Below are 14,962 nucleotides of genomic sequence, written 5' to 3' on the forward strand. Positions count from 1 at the left end.
GACAAAAACAAATGTCACCCTGGGGTTTGGTGACTACCACTATTGAGTTTACCCACTGTGTCGGCTCATCAACCTTACATATTACTTGTAGGTTTTCCATACGCTGAAGTTCCAACTTGACTTTCTCCTTCCATTGTTATAGGCAGATTTCTGTGCATTGATAAGTCAGCACACCGCCATCCACCTTTATCCTGTACTCTTCTTTGATATGACCAAGTCCCTTGAAAATATGTTCATATTCCTTGATCATCTCACCGTCTTTTGGCTTCTACTGATAGTAAACTTTTGATGAGTTTCATGTTTTCACATGACTTCATACTCAACATGGAAGATCCTTCTTCACTCATAACAAAGAATACTGTTAATTTTCATTTATTTCTTGGTTTTTTTTAGAAGAAATTGGTTTAATTAATGAATTTTGATCTGTATGTTCTGTAGATAAGTGTTTCGTAATGATTAGTAGTTTTGATAAGCAACTTAGTTTGTTAGTGGCTGTACCTTCAAAGGGGGTCAAAGTATCGTAAAATTATTGTTCCCCTTGAGAGAGTACGTAAGATCCCAAACTTTCAAAGTAAAATTTAGACATACCAAATTTTAAACTGTAGCATGTTATTTTAATTTTCGTCTATGTTTTACTACGATCGCCAGTGGCTGAGGAGATGGTCTAAATCCAACTAGCTATAGGCTACATGCAGGTAGCAAGGCACTGTAAGTCCCCATGGTCCCCAGTACAGTGATCTACCCTCAGTTGTTGGCGATCCTTAGCCCATTTTCACATTGTATTGTCCAAAATGATTTTTCTCCTTTTAAAGATATCTGCTACCTATATTTAACTCAATCTGTGATAATCTAGTGCTTTTACTGTCTTTCGCCGAGAGGGTTTTATATTTTATATGTCTGTCTCCTGAAATTAGAGTGAGTGAGTGAGTGAGTGAGTGAGTTAATATTTAACGTCACATCGGCAATATCTCAGCCATATTGTGACGAGAACATTTAACAAAGAAACGGACCATATGTACATTATAAAATCTGTCGGCGAAGGACAGTAAAACAACTAGGATATCACAATTTGAATTAAAACTAGCGTGGAAAGTTAAAACTAATATCACTATTCGGACAATACAACATAAAATCAGGCTACAGATTGCAAACATCTGAAGGTAGATCACCATACTAGGGACCATGGGGACTTACAGTACCTTTGCTACCTGCATGGACCCTAGTTGGATTTACACCGTCCCCTCAGCCGTTAGCAATTTAGTCCCATCTAGCCAAAAAGTAAAAATACACATATTCTACGGTTAAAAAGTGGAAGTCTAAACGTACAGGAAAGGTTTTGGGACTTACGTACCCTCTCAGGAGGACAATAATTTTACGGTACTTCAACCTCCTTTGAGGGTACAGACACCAACATTTCAAGTTACTAATCTAAACTACCATGAATTAAAATGCAGCTATCTACACAACATAATAATCAAAATTCAACGATGAAATCAGTTTCTTTTAAAAATCCAAGAATTAAATGAGAACATACGGTGTTAAAAAGGTCCTTCATTGTTTTCACATTGAAATATTTATCCCTTATGATGGAGAATTCAACACAGTTAAGCAGGATATGCTTGACCGTGGTTCTCTCATCACAAGGGATGCAAAACGGAGGATCCTCACCTTTCAATAGGTATGAATGAGTATATCTAGCATGGCCAATACGACATCGCCGCATGATTACCTCTTCAAATCTGGACTGACAACCCAAGTAGGAATAGCCAATATAGGGTTTTAGTTCATGTAAGTTATTGATGCCTACCTGGGTGTCCCACTTCTTCTGCATCAGATCACGGATATAAGATCTAATGTTAGCTTTATAATCACTGTATGAAATAAGAAGTGGTGTCACAGATTTGTTGAGCGCTGCCTTAGCAGCAAGATCGGCTATTGTGTTCCCTGAAATGCCTACGTGGCTTGGTAACCAACAGAAGACGATGTCGTATTGGCCAGTCGCAAGATCATTATACAATTCAATAATATCAATTAAAAGTGGATGTTTATAAGAAATATTTTTAATCGCCTGAAGGCAAGAAAGAGAGTCGGAATAGATTATATATTGTTTATGTTTAGGATGTCTTTGAATGTATTTAAGAGCTGTTAGTATGGCGTTAGCTTCAGCTGTAAAAATAGAGCTGTTGTCTGGTAATCTAGAAGATATTGTTCTGGATCCAATGACAGTGGCACAAGCCACTGCGCCACCATCCTTGGACCCATCTGTAAATAAGGATTTATATTTGCTATATTTATGTTTTAATTGAATATATTCTTGCTTGTATTGTAATTCATTAGTTTCTGATTTTTTAAATGTAGTTAGTGTTAGGTCAACTTGTGGCCTAACCAACTGCCAAGGAGGAGAAGAAAGAAGACGGGAAGGAGCTATATTTTCCAGCTCAATACTAGAAGCAGCAAGAAATAGCTTAATTCTGAGCCCAAGAGGCGGAACAACGGAAGACTTTTTGTTATACAAATCCTCATAAAGAGGATTAAAGACACAATTAAATGCAGGATTAGACTCATTAGAAGCTAATTTTGTAATTAATGTACTGTAAAGATAGTTTTGTACGGCGATGGTTGAGAGAAGGCTCATCTGCCTCGACGTATAGACTGTCGATAGGAGAAGTTCTGAAAGAACCGAGACAAAGTCTTAGGCCTTGGTGGTGCACAGGATCAAGTAGTTTTAGGTTGCTTTGACAAGCTCCACCATATACGATGGAGCCGTAATCAAGTTTCGATAGCACGAGTGATCTATATAAGTGAAGAAGGGTAGTTTGATCCCTCCCCATTTTGAATTAGAAACAACCTTTAATCAATCGAGAGCCTTCAAGCATTTGTTTTTTAGAGATTTAATATGCGGCAAAAAGGTCAAATGTGAATCAAACATAAGTCCCAAGAACTTAGTCTCCTTGACAACTTTGATAGGGGTGCCACTTAGAAATAGTTCTGGGTCTTTATGCGGTTTATATTTACAGCAGAAGTGTACACAATTGGTTTTTGATTTAGAAAATTTGAAGCCATTTTCAAGACACCATTTATCTATTTTGTTTAAACACAGCTGCAGTTGCTGTTCAATAGTATGCATAATTCTGCCTTGTGGAACACCCTGATCCTGATTGTAATGATCAGACAGGGTAGAACCTACACGGACCTGGAATTGTCTGTCATTTACAAAGTTGGCTATGAATTGAGGCAAACGACCTCGCAAACCGAAGTCATGTAAATCCCTTAAAATGCCATATTTCCAGGTTGTATCATATGCCTTCTCAACATAAAAAAAGACAGATACAGCGAGTTGTTTATTGATCAGTGCGTTTTTAACAAATGATTCTAAACGCGCTAAGTGATCGACTGTACTTCTGTTTTGACGGAAACCACACTGTATATCTGTTATGAGGTTATTTGTTTCCAAGTACCAAACAAGTCGATTATTTATCCAGCGTTCCATGGTTTTGCAAACACAGCTAGTTAATGAAATCGGACGATAATTGGATGGATCCGTATGATCACGTCCAGGTTTAGGTATTGGTACTACTATGGCGTCACGCCATGAAGAAGGAAATTTCCCGGTAGTCCAAATATCATCAAAAACTGATAAGAGCGTCTCTAAACAGGATTCTGGTAAGTGCTTCAGGAGTTGATAATGTATGTTATCAGCTCCTGTAGCAGTGTCATGAGCTTGATCAAGAGCAGTATGGAGTTTATGAATAGAAAAAGTTTCATTATAATCTTCCCCATTATCAGAATTGAAATTAATAGTTTTCTTTTCTTCCTGTTTTTGATATTGCTGGAATTTTGGTACATAATTTGAAGAGGAAGAGTGTTTAGCAAGGGTTTCACCCAGTTTATTAGCAATATCTGAATTATCAGTAAGCAATTGATCTCCATGTTTAAGATGATGGATAGTAGATTTAGTACCTTTACCTTTTATTTTCTGGACCATGTTCCACACCTTGGACATGGGTGTCCGAGAATTTATTTTAGATACATAATTTTGCCAAGATTGGCGTTTGTTCTGTTTAAAAGTACGCCGTGCTTTAGCATTTAAAATTTTAAATTTATTTAAATTATGCACCATAGGATGGCGACGGAAATAATGTTCTGCTTTTTTCCTTGCCTTCCTAGCTTGTTTGCAGTCATCGTTGAACCATGGTTTTCGAATATGTGGAACTGCAGAGGAATTTGGTATACACTCATCAGCTATGGAGTTCAATTCATCAGAAAAGCACTTAATAGCATCAGGAACGTCAATAAAACGTTCAGGTTTAAGCTTTTCAGCACACATTGTTTCATATAAAGCCCAGTTAGCCTTTTTAAAATTCCGCCTTGATGATGGAGGAACATCAGATGGAATTACAGCTTTTAATATAGTAGGAAAATGGCCACTTCGACAGAAATCATCGTGGACTGACCATTCGAATTCATTTAGTAGTTCTGAATTTGTGAGTGACAAGTCGAGAGCAGAGTAGGTTCCTGTGGCAGGGTGTAACTATGTGTTGGAACCATCATTATAAATACATAAGTCATTATCAGAACAAACGTCCTCCAACAGTTTGCCTTTAGCGTTTGTAATTACACTACCCCAGAGTGGGTTGAGGCCATTTAAATCGCCCATTATAATACAGGGCTTCGGGAGCTGATCATATAGAGCTTGAGGATCGGTTTTAGCAAACGCCGAAGACGGTGAAATATATAGAGAGCATAGCGTAAACGCTACATGTAAAGTAATTCTCACTGCTACAGCCTGCATATTAGTAGTAAGTGGAACGGGGCTTTGAATAACGTTTTGTCTGACTAGAATGGATGATCCTCCGGTGGCTCTCTCACCTGGAGGTGAAAAACAATGATATGCATTAAAATAACGAAGGTCAAATGTATCTGTTTGTTTTAAATATGTCTCTTGGAGACATAACGCTGAAGGTGTAAAATCTTGGACTAACAGCTGTAATTCATGTAAATTAGTCCTCAATCCTCCGCAGTTCCACTGTACAATATTATTGGAATACACTATCTTTTTGGTGGGTTAATAGGGGATCTACCCCTCACCTTTTTCGAGGGCGACAAGCTATGTGCCCTGGAATGGAAGTTTTCTGACACTTCCATGGCCTCAAGCGGTCCGTATTTATTAAACAATTTTACAGGATTTTCTGAACCCTTCTCGGGTCTGCCACTCTTTTTTGAAGATTCTGTTCTTGAGTCAGTTTTACTTTGAACAATATTCTTCGAGCATGTTTTTGATCGTGATTTGTGAGTTGGCTGAGACAAAGATTGTTCTCCAGATACAGATGAAGTCTGACTACAGGACTGTGACCCGGCTTTAGATACCACCTGAGTGTTGACAGAAAATGTCAAGGTTTGAGTAGACTGTTCGGGTGCAACGAACTGAGCATTATTTGTTTTAACCCACGTCAAATCTGTCTGGCAATGTATCGACGAGGTAGTTACTTTTGAGGTATATTCAGGAGTTCTTAAAACTGATGCAAATGATTCAGTATGTGCTGCAGATTCCACAAGTTTCTTGGTGTCAGAAAAGCTGACAATCTGGGTGAATTTAATTTTATTGATTTCCATTTGTTTTTTCCAGACTGGACACTCTTTGGCGAAAGACGAATGATTTCCCGAACAATTTGTACACTTTTTATGGTCACTGTGACAGTCTTCGGTGACATGAGTATTCTCACTACAGTGGGCACATGTTATGGGCTTGGTACAAGTGTTAACACCGTGCCCATACCTTTGACATCTAAAACATCTCAAAGGGATTGAGATGTACACGTCAACTGAAAGACTACAATAACCTGCTTTAACAGACTTCGGAGGATTTGGCGATGAGAAGGAGAACAGAAAAGTATTTGTTTGGACCGTTTCATTGTTTCTGCGGATCGTGAATCTTTTAACATAAATCACTCCCTGATCTTTCATCTCAGAAGCAATATCTAACTCTGACATATCAGCAACCAATCCATCTCTGTCTCTGATTATGCTGGTATTCAGAGTCCTGTGGGCAGTGATAGAGACGGGAATTCCAACAAATACTTCTGTTGACATGAGGTTCTTTGCTTGCTGTTTTCTGTTGCATTCAACCAGCAGAGAGCCTGAACGCAAGCGTCTAACGTTTTTAACCTCACCTGCAATGCCATGTATACCCTTGGAAATGGGGAAAGGGTTAAGTTTCAGTGGCGTCTTTCTACAGTTTCTAGAACTAAAAATCGTGGCCAATAGTCGATTGAGTTAGAAGGTCGTTGGTCGTCATCATCGTTGTCAAGTTGACGTTTAATGCGTTTTTGGGGGGTTTGGTCAAAGTCAAATTATATTCTGAACAAAGGGTGCCAAGACTAAAGTTTAAACAATTCCAAATCAAATTTTGTGCAGTTACATATTATCTGTGCACAGGGCTTGGCATGACCAGCCGATTGGTTGAACCGGGCCCATTCAACCACCCGTCTAGGTGAAGTCAGGGCCAAAGTGGTGTATTGGGCATTAGGAACACTGGTCCTGCTCCCTTGCCCTCAACCACCAGGATCCCCCCTGAAATTAGAACTAGTTTTAGTCACGTTATAGCTGAGATATTGCCGTGCCTTTAAATCCTAACTCACTCACTCACAACAAAGAATTTGTACCTGGATCCGTACATTTCCGTCTAACAGATCCACGAACATCCAGCAATCTACCTCCGTTGAGTTTCCTTTCTCCAGCGGTCCTAAAATGCCAGCATATTGTTTTAGTCACTTTCTGAAAGAATGTTTAGATTGTTGTTGATACTGCCAATAAATAAGTCATTCTCGGCGTCCTCTTCTGCAACATGAACTTTAGAATGGAGTTTGTGTTTGTTGGTTTTATTCTGGAATGTGCCCGTTTATAAGAATTCCTGGGAGGTGGCCTAAGTGACGACTTGTATCTGTCTGCTGATGCAAAGTGGTTCATCTTATGACAGTTGAAACATTGTGCACTTTCGGCTGGACATTTATGAGACCTGGCATAGCACATTTTGGGCAATGTGGTAGTAGGTTCTCGCGTCTACCATAGTTCTGTCTTCTATTCACTTGTGTCGGGGTCAAGAGTGTTTTTTCTGACTTATGTGCTACGTGATAAACTTGAGATTCTGCATTAATTTCATTCATGTGTCTTTGGTAAGTTCTACACATCTGGCGATTGTGAGTGCTTTTGTCAGATCAAGATCATGTTCTTAATGTAAATGTTTTTGCATTTGTTTACGGTTAGTCCCACACACAATTCCTGTCTCTGTCTTCAGATATTAGACCAAAAGCACAGTCTATAGCCAGTATTTTAAATCTGCAAGATACACGTCAACTTGTATGGAATCTGTATCTGTTGATGAACACATTTTGTCTAGGAACACAGCTTGTTTCAGACCTTTCCATCGAAGTTTGTTAGTTTGAATTGTAAATATCACGAGCATCCCGACCAACGTATAACAGAAAGTAGCTAAACTTTCCACCGTCCTGCGTGTTTGCAAGAGGGCCATCAAATAATATAGTTCAACTGTCTGTTTACATTTCTTACAATTTTCCGCCAAATTACTTGACTGAATGTCAGAGGTTGAATGTCTAGTTTAGTTGCCATTTTCAATTTAAACACTCACATTTGAGAGAATCTCACTTGTGACACTATGTTTCATCTTCATTAAACTAGGAGGGCTTGGGTAGGCAAAGATCACTCATTGATTGGCTTCATCAATTTATTAAATGTGTAGCCGTCACATACATACATCAGTGATGGGCCAATACAAAAAATCGTACAGGCACTCTGAGAAGAAATGAGATTAGGAATGTATATAAAAGTTGGAATGGTTATGACTAAAACGGAATATGATTGAAATGTACCACATATTTCACCGGGGTTTGAGCTATCTGCAAAGGTGCCCGTCTATTGCAAATCAGACTCTTGACGCCCAGGACTCTTGCAATAGCGGGAATAAATTGTCCAGCGTCACGCATAACTATGGTACCTTCATGCTCCCGTTGCTAATATATCCGCTAATCGATAATATGTCATCGTTCATTTGCGACTGTATTATGATCATGTTTTGGTCAATTACTGGCAAAAAGTGATCATAACAGGGGGTCTCTAATAGGGTGAGCATGCCGACCTACCCTTATTTTAAGTGAGAAAGAAACGCTCTCCAGTTGCTAAGCACAAAACATTTTGAAAGGCTTTTGATGCTGTAAGTCTGTTGAATCACTTGCGGGAAAAAACTCGTCTGATACTCTTTGAAATATTTGTAGAGGGAGCATGTTGCATCAATAGTTGTTAAGTGCTGGCCAAACAATTCGGCAGTAATTGAAAAGCGCTCTAATGCTGACCATTGAAAAGATGTCATCACATTTGTCAATCTACGTTTGTAACACATTCTTTGTTACTGTGAATAATTACTCATACATCCATATGTAATGGTGGGTCCTGCTTTTGTTCAGCGTCGTAGGTACAGTGCTGCGATCTGTAAATAACTAAGTCTGAATCATACAGTCCAGAGATTGGCATCATTACTACCAAGCCAGTGTGCCTAACCACCCCATACTGTTAGTCATCCCTTGTTGCTGAAGACTGATTTACAGCTCATGGGTGAAGGTTTCTTACGTTAAACCTCAGACACACCTTGCCAATCAGAGCAGAAATTCAGTTTTGAAAGCTGAAAGAACATGATTATCAAGGAGCCAGCACAATTCTTCGATGACATATTTTTATAAATAAATACAGTATTTAACATGTTCATTTCTTTATATACTTCAGATGACATCTGTGTTCATGTTTGACTCACTCTCAAGAAAACATATCTATGGTTGTTTTGTTCAGTGACAAATTACGTTTGTTCAAGTTTGTGAAGTTGGATATTGTACTATGAACGTATAACAATGATAACATGAACTTCGTCCTTTTCGTTCTTGGTTCTTTTGCGGTTCTTCTTCACAAAGAAGAAGAAGAAAGTCCAAACAATTCAACTCCGCATGTCTCAAATACCAACTCTGAATATAGAGGAAACCCTCCTTGGTTGCTTTGATCTCTCCTTGTGCAGATTCGAATGAAGCTTTAGAAACCAATGCTAATGAGAAATCGGCATGTCGTCAGAGATGTTTCACATACTAGACTTACATGCAGCATTATGATATTTATCACATATACCAAGTGCTTTGGTAACAATTTCTGAAGTGATGCTTTTATTAAATGAATATCAATCTGAGGAACTAGATATTGAATGATACTGAAGGATAACGGGTTATCTACCTGAAGCTGAAGTTAAACTTCTTGGCCAAGTTACCTCGTTTTGTTGGATTTTTTTAGAAGAAGCAGATCTGCAATACGGAAAGAATGTTAATTTCTTGTCAAAACGTTTACAATTTACGTGCATGTTATCAAGGAGGACGTCCAGTATTTCACATATAGTTTTCTTAGGTAACATTTGTCTTCATTTTTTGACAAATTGTTTTCAACACTCTAGAGACAGATAAGTGACTATAATGTGTTATTAACAGAATTGTAACGTTATCGTTTGTATGTCTGTTTCATGGCCCAACAGTGGGATACAGTACAGACACAGAAATATATGTTGAGTTGATGCCAGAATCTAAAAATTACATGAGCAATGTATAGTATTTAGTACATCTCAGCTTCATGTCTACGCTATTTAACCGTGCTTATTTCGATATTACGTTATTGGTGATATCGTTTCCACATCAAAATAATGTCGATGTATTAATACAGAAATACAGCCAAGGAGTGAACTCTATTGTCAGAGTATATTTAGAAAATATTGAAAAGGAATCTTAAAAAGCACGAAAAACACTCTTTTGAACACAATATGTGTACTGAACACTAAACAACGTATGTATGAAAGATTCAAAAGATGGATATATTATATGAACAGTAATATTTATTCAAGTCATTAATGTTAAATCTAAGCGAGAAGTTACAAGGATTATTGTATTTGTTTTACTGTACCCCACCTGTAACTTCAGAATGAATCTTTAGATTAGATAGTTATAACTTTCCGTCCTTATCATTATTGTCCGAGTATCAGTTCACTTCATTGCTACCCATACTGACAAACTTTATGGATAACAAGTTTGTCAGCATTCTATCTTTCTCTAACCTCTAAACCATTAACTAGATACGCGGTCAGGATTCATTCCGTGCCAGTTTCCAAAGCTTTACATAACCACACGCAAAGGACACGGTGATTGGGGTGGGTGTGTGTGTGTGTGTGTCATGACATTGTGAAAGGTAACTCAAAGTCATTTAGAGATTCCATTGTTAACGGATTAATGTGCCTGGAAACCAAAACATGTTTGTTAATGTATCATCAACTTGCCCAAACGAACGTGAAGTAGCCATAAGAGCTTTTCCGAGGAACTATTATTTATAGAAGCTGTTGTGTTACGTGTCTGAAGTCTCGACGACTCACCACTATCCTCTTATCTCTTCACAGGATGATTTGAAATCACTAGCGTTTAACAAGAGATCCCTGTCATTCTAAATTATATCAAATTTACCCATACCCATTGAAGAGGATTTATTTGAATGTCCTTGTGGGTAAAGCCTTCCGTCTTGTGTCTTCTCAGAAACCCGGGCTTATTGATTAATAAGGCAGAACAAACGCAGTTCAAGGAGAGAAGAGTTATAGCAAATTTACATAACCTGGTCTCGAGGTAATGTTGACTGATAATATGGGTATTTTTAGAGACTTTTGCATAATCGTTTAACCCACTGAATGCTATCGAGCTGTTTTGGCAACCAAAGTTGATATAGACCAGTTGAAATTCTGTCAAAGTATGGAATTATGTGGGGTTTTTTTGTGGAAGAAACCAGCTGAGCGTGAGAGGGGAACCAAAACCTGAATCAACGCTTCTCACCAAACAGGTTTTCACCCACGCCTGTGTCTCACAATACTATTCATGCACACGAATTCTGATTTTGATGCGAGCGCCAATGACACACGTAAGAGTCGTGGCAAGAGTGATCCCAGTGTATTTAGACGTTAACATTCACGTCTTAAAAGGGAAGACCTATTCAGTAGAGAAAAGGTGTCACCTGCTAGATACTGGAATGCTGTCGTGTAATCATGAAACGGCATCACTACTGAGTACAATGCAATATATAGACGGGTTCTAGATCACCAACAATCACCTTTTGTTACCCGCATTGACCTCAGCTGAATTTACACAATTTCTTCGATTGTTGTCTATTTTGTGCAGATTAACCACACAGTGAAATAACACATAATCTACTGAAATACCTAATATGTTTATGCTATTCTCGTTTCATCTACTTAACGAACACGTCGGGCAGAGTCATAACAAGAACAATCAGTAGGTGTGACGCTATGTAGAGGCTCAAACCATAATGATTAATCCTCTGCTACCCGTGTAGATAATCTATCTACAACACTACGAAGACAGCGAAATCGTTTTCGTATGGCCCATGCTATGTGACCACGAAATGTTCGACTGCTATAAACCTGAAAGTTCAATTTGAAGTGTTCAATTTGAAATTACGTTAATGATGTCTGGCAAGGTGTCTGCCTCAACGACCATCTTGATCCTTTGGCATCTTATACTCTTTATGGGTAATCTCAAAACATTGGCCTACTGTAAATACGCCTTGTTTAAAAGTCTGAGCAGATATTCCATCCGACATTCCAAGAGGGTTGTGTACTTCTTGTAATTACCTTGATACATTTCTGTATTCGGAAAAACAAAACCGCTTTATGTCAATGAGACGACATACGAGAGAACTGAAGGCTGCAGTAAAAGTGCTTAAGCTTTCCTAGCGTTAGCGTTATTCTGATTCAGACGGTTCAGGTTTATTTCCCGCATTTCTAAAGTTTGAGTATGAAATCAGTCGGGTAATCAGTCTGTTGATGCGAACCCACGTCGGTTTCCCCTGACAAGCTGTGGAAACTACTGCCATAATCAACACACACGACAACGTAATCTCATGTGTGACAACAAGGCGCCAAAGTCATATCCTTAAATCATAAGCTTTTTTACACTGTAAAAGTTGACAAGTTCTGCTTTTTATCATAAACACGTCACAGATTAGTGGAAAACCATTATTCAGACAATGTCCAGGCTTGGTTCAGTTTCACAATATGATTTTTACATATTTTTTATCTACATCGTGGTAATAACGGAAAATGAAGCACTTAAAACTTGAACTGAGCGAACGCAGGATAAAACGTTTTCTTGCTCATGGGAAGGAATGCTTCAAAGCAAATAACTGAAGGAATATCTGCGAGTATCATGGAACATTATTGAACTTACTTGACATTAATGTACGTGAGTTGCAATGTTAATAAAATATTTGCCCTATGGGTGATATACTGTAATACAGGGGTTTGAATATCAACCCTTTAAGATAGTTCCATCAATGCAATGTGAGATACATACATACACACGAATAGCACTTTCTCTTTGTGCTTCAAGTCATGTCTAAGAGTAAGATGGAATCATTCATATGTTTGATCAGATATCCTTTCCTCAGGTAGTCCTTTGCTCAATGCATTTCCCAGTTATGTTGTATGTTAAGGAAAAAAAATAGCAAATGATACAATTACTACAAAGCGTCTATATTTAAGATTCTGCTTGTTTCTTTTTCGGGGTTCTTCTCTTACTTCCATGACAAAAACTATAGCTTTAGAAGTTTAAATTCCTGTCGCCTCTTGTTGGTTTTTAGTGTCCTTCGTCGACAGGTCTGTATAGTAGACATATATTTCATTTCAGTATTAAATGTTCTCGTCATGATATGGCTGAAATATGGCCGATGTGACCTTAAATATTAACTCACTCACTCCAATACTGATCCGTCTAATTACGGACAAATGTCTTTAACGACTTGTGTATGTAAAACCATGGAACGAATGGTAAACAATAGATTAACATGACATCTTGAAACTAATAACCTTATCATAAGGGAAACTCATAGTACCATTGATCATTTGGTACGTTTCTTATCCTTTGTGAAGAATGATATAGTAAAAAAACAACAGCATATAAACAACATGCTGTATCAATTTTCTTTGATCTTCACAAAGTTTATGATAAGACCTGGAAGCATGGCATTTTGAAGGATCTAGATGATTTTGGTTTGAAAGGCCGTGTGCCGAATAGATACAACCCTGTCTGACCATTATAATCAGGATAAGGGTGTCCCACAAGGCAGTATTTTGTCTGCCACTTTATTTAGTATCAAGATCAACAGTTAATCCAAGGTTTTAAATGATTCAATTGATCGATCACTATTTATGGATGATTTTAATATTTCTTGTCGGCAACTGCAGTTATGTTCAAACATAAGAAATAAATGGTGTCTTGAAAACGGCTTTAAATTTGTGGTCCAAACCTATTGTGTACATTTTTGTAGAAGACATAAGCCTCATAAGGACCCAGAATTCTCTTTAAATTGCACTTCCATCAGAGCTGTTAAGGAGGCCAAGGTCTTGGGCCTAAGTTTCGATTCCCATTTAACTTTTTTTGCCGCATGTTAAATGCCTTAAAGCCGGATGCCTGACACTCGATTCCAGTTCAAAGCGGGGAGGGGATCAAACTACCCACCTACATATATATCGATCATTGATCATTCAAAACTTGATTATGCCTCCACCGTATATGGTCGAGCCTGCAAAAGCAACTTCTAGGATCTAAGACTTTGTCGTGGGTTTTCCAGAAGTTCACCTGCTGGCAGTCTCTACGTTGAGGCCAATGAACCCGCTCTTACACAACGCCGTATAAAGCTAACTTTATAATACATTACCAAATTATTCTCTAATGAATCTAACCCTGCCTATAACTGGGTCTTCAATCCTCTTTATGAGAATTTATACTAGAAATTTTCTCTTGTTCCGCTTCTAGGGCTCAGAATGAAACCATTCATTTCTTCCGCAAGTAATGAGCTGGAACATATATCTCCTTTCCGTCTTCTTTCTTCTCCCCCTTGGCAATTAGTTAAGCCACAAGCTGTCGTAACATTTAAAACGATTGAATTGCTATATAAACAAGAATATAATCAATTAAACATAAATATAGCATTTACACATTCTTTTAACAGATGGATCTATGGACGGAGGCGCAGTGACTTGTGCCATTGAGGATCACTGGATCCAGAACTATATCTTACTAGATTACCGGAAAAACAGTTCTATTTTCACACCTGAAGCTGACGCCATATTAACGCCTCTTAAATATCAAAGACATCCTCAACATAAACAAAATATAATCTATTCAGACTCCATTTCTTGCCTTCAGGCTATTAAAACTATTGCTTGCAAAGCAACATCCACTTTTAATTGAAATTATTGGATGGTATAATGATCTTGCTGCTGGCCAATACGACATCGTCTTTTGTTGGTTACCCAGCCACGTTGGCATTTCTGGGAACACAATGGCCGACCTTGCTGACAAGACAGCACTTAATAAATTTGTGACACCACTTCTTATTCCATACTCAGATGATAAAGCCGTCATCAGATCTTACATCCGTGATCTGATGCAGAAGAAGTGGGACACTCAAGTAGGTATTAATAGATTACATGCTATGAAACCCTACATCGGTTACACCTACTTGGGCTGCCAGTCCAGATTTGAAGAGGTCATTTTGTATTGGCCATGCAAGATATACTCATGCATACCTGTTTAAGAGTGAATTTTCCATCATAAGGGATAAATATTTTACAGTTAATGATATTTTTAACACAGTTCTTGTAAGTATTGTAAAATCATTGTCCACCTGAGAGGGTATGTGTCCCAAAACATTCCATGTTAATTTAAGTCTACCGTGTTTTTTGAAACGTAGTCTTCTTGTTATTTAAATTTTGGCAAGCATTTCTTACACTCGCCAGCGCCTGAAGAAATGGAGTAAATCAACTAGGGTCCATGCAGATAGCAAAGGTTCTATTAGTGTGCATGGT

Source organism: Haliotis asinina, chromosome 5 (assembly GCF_037392515.1).
Source record: "Haliotis asinina isolate JCU_RB_2024 chromosome 5, JCU_Hal_asi_v2, whole genome shotgun sequence".
Taxonomy (NCBI): Eukaryota; Metazoa; Mollusca; class Gastropoda; order Lepetellida; family Haliotidae; genus Haliotis; species Haliotis asinina.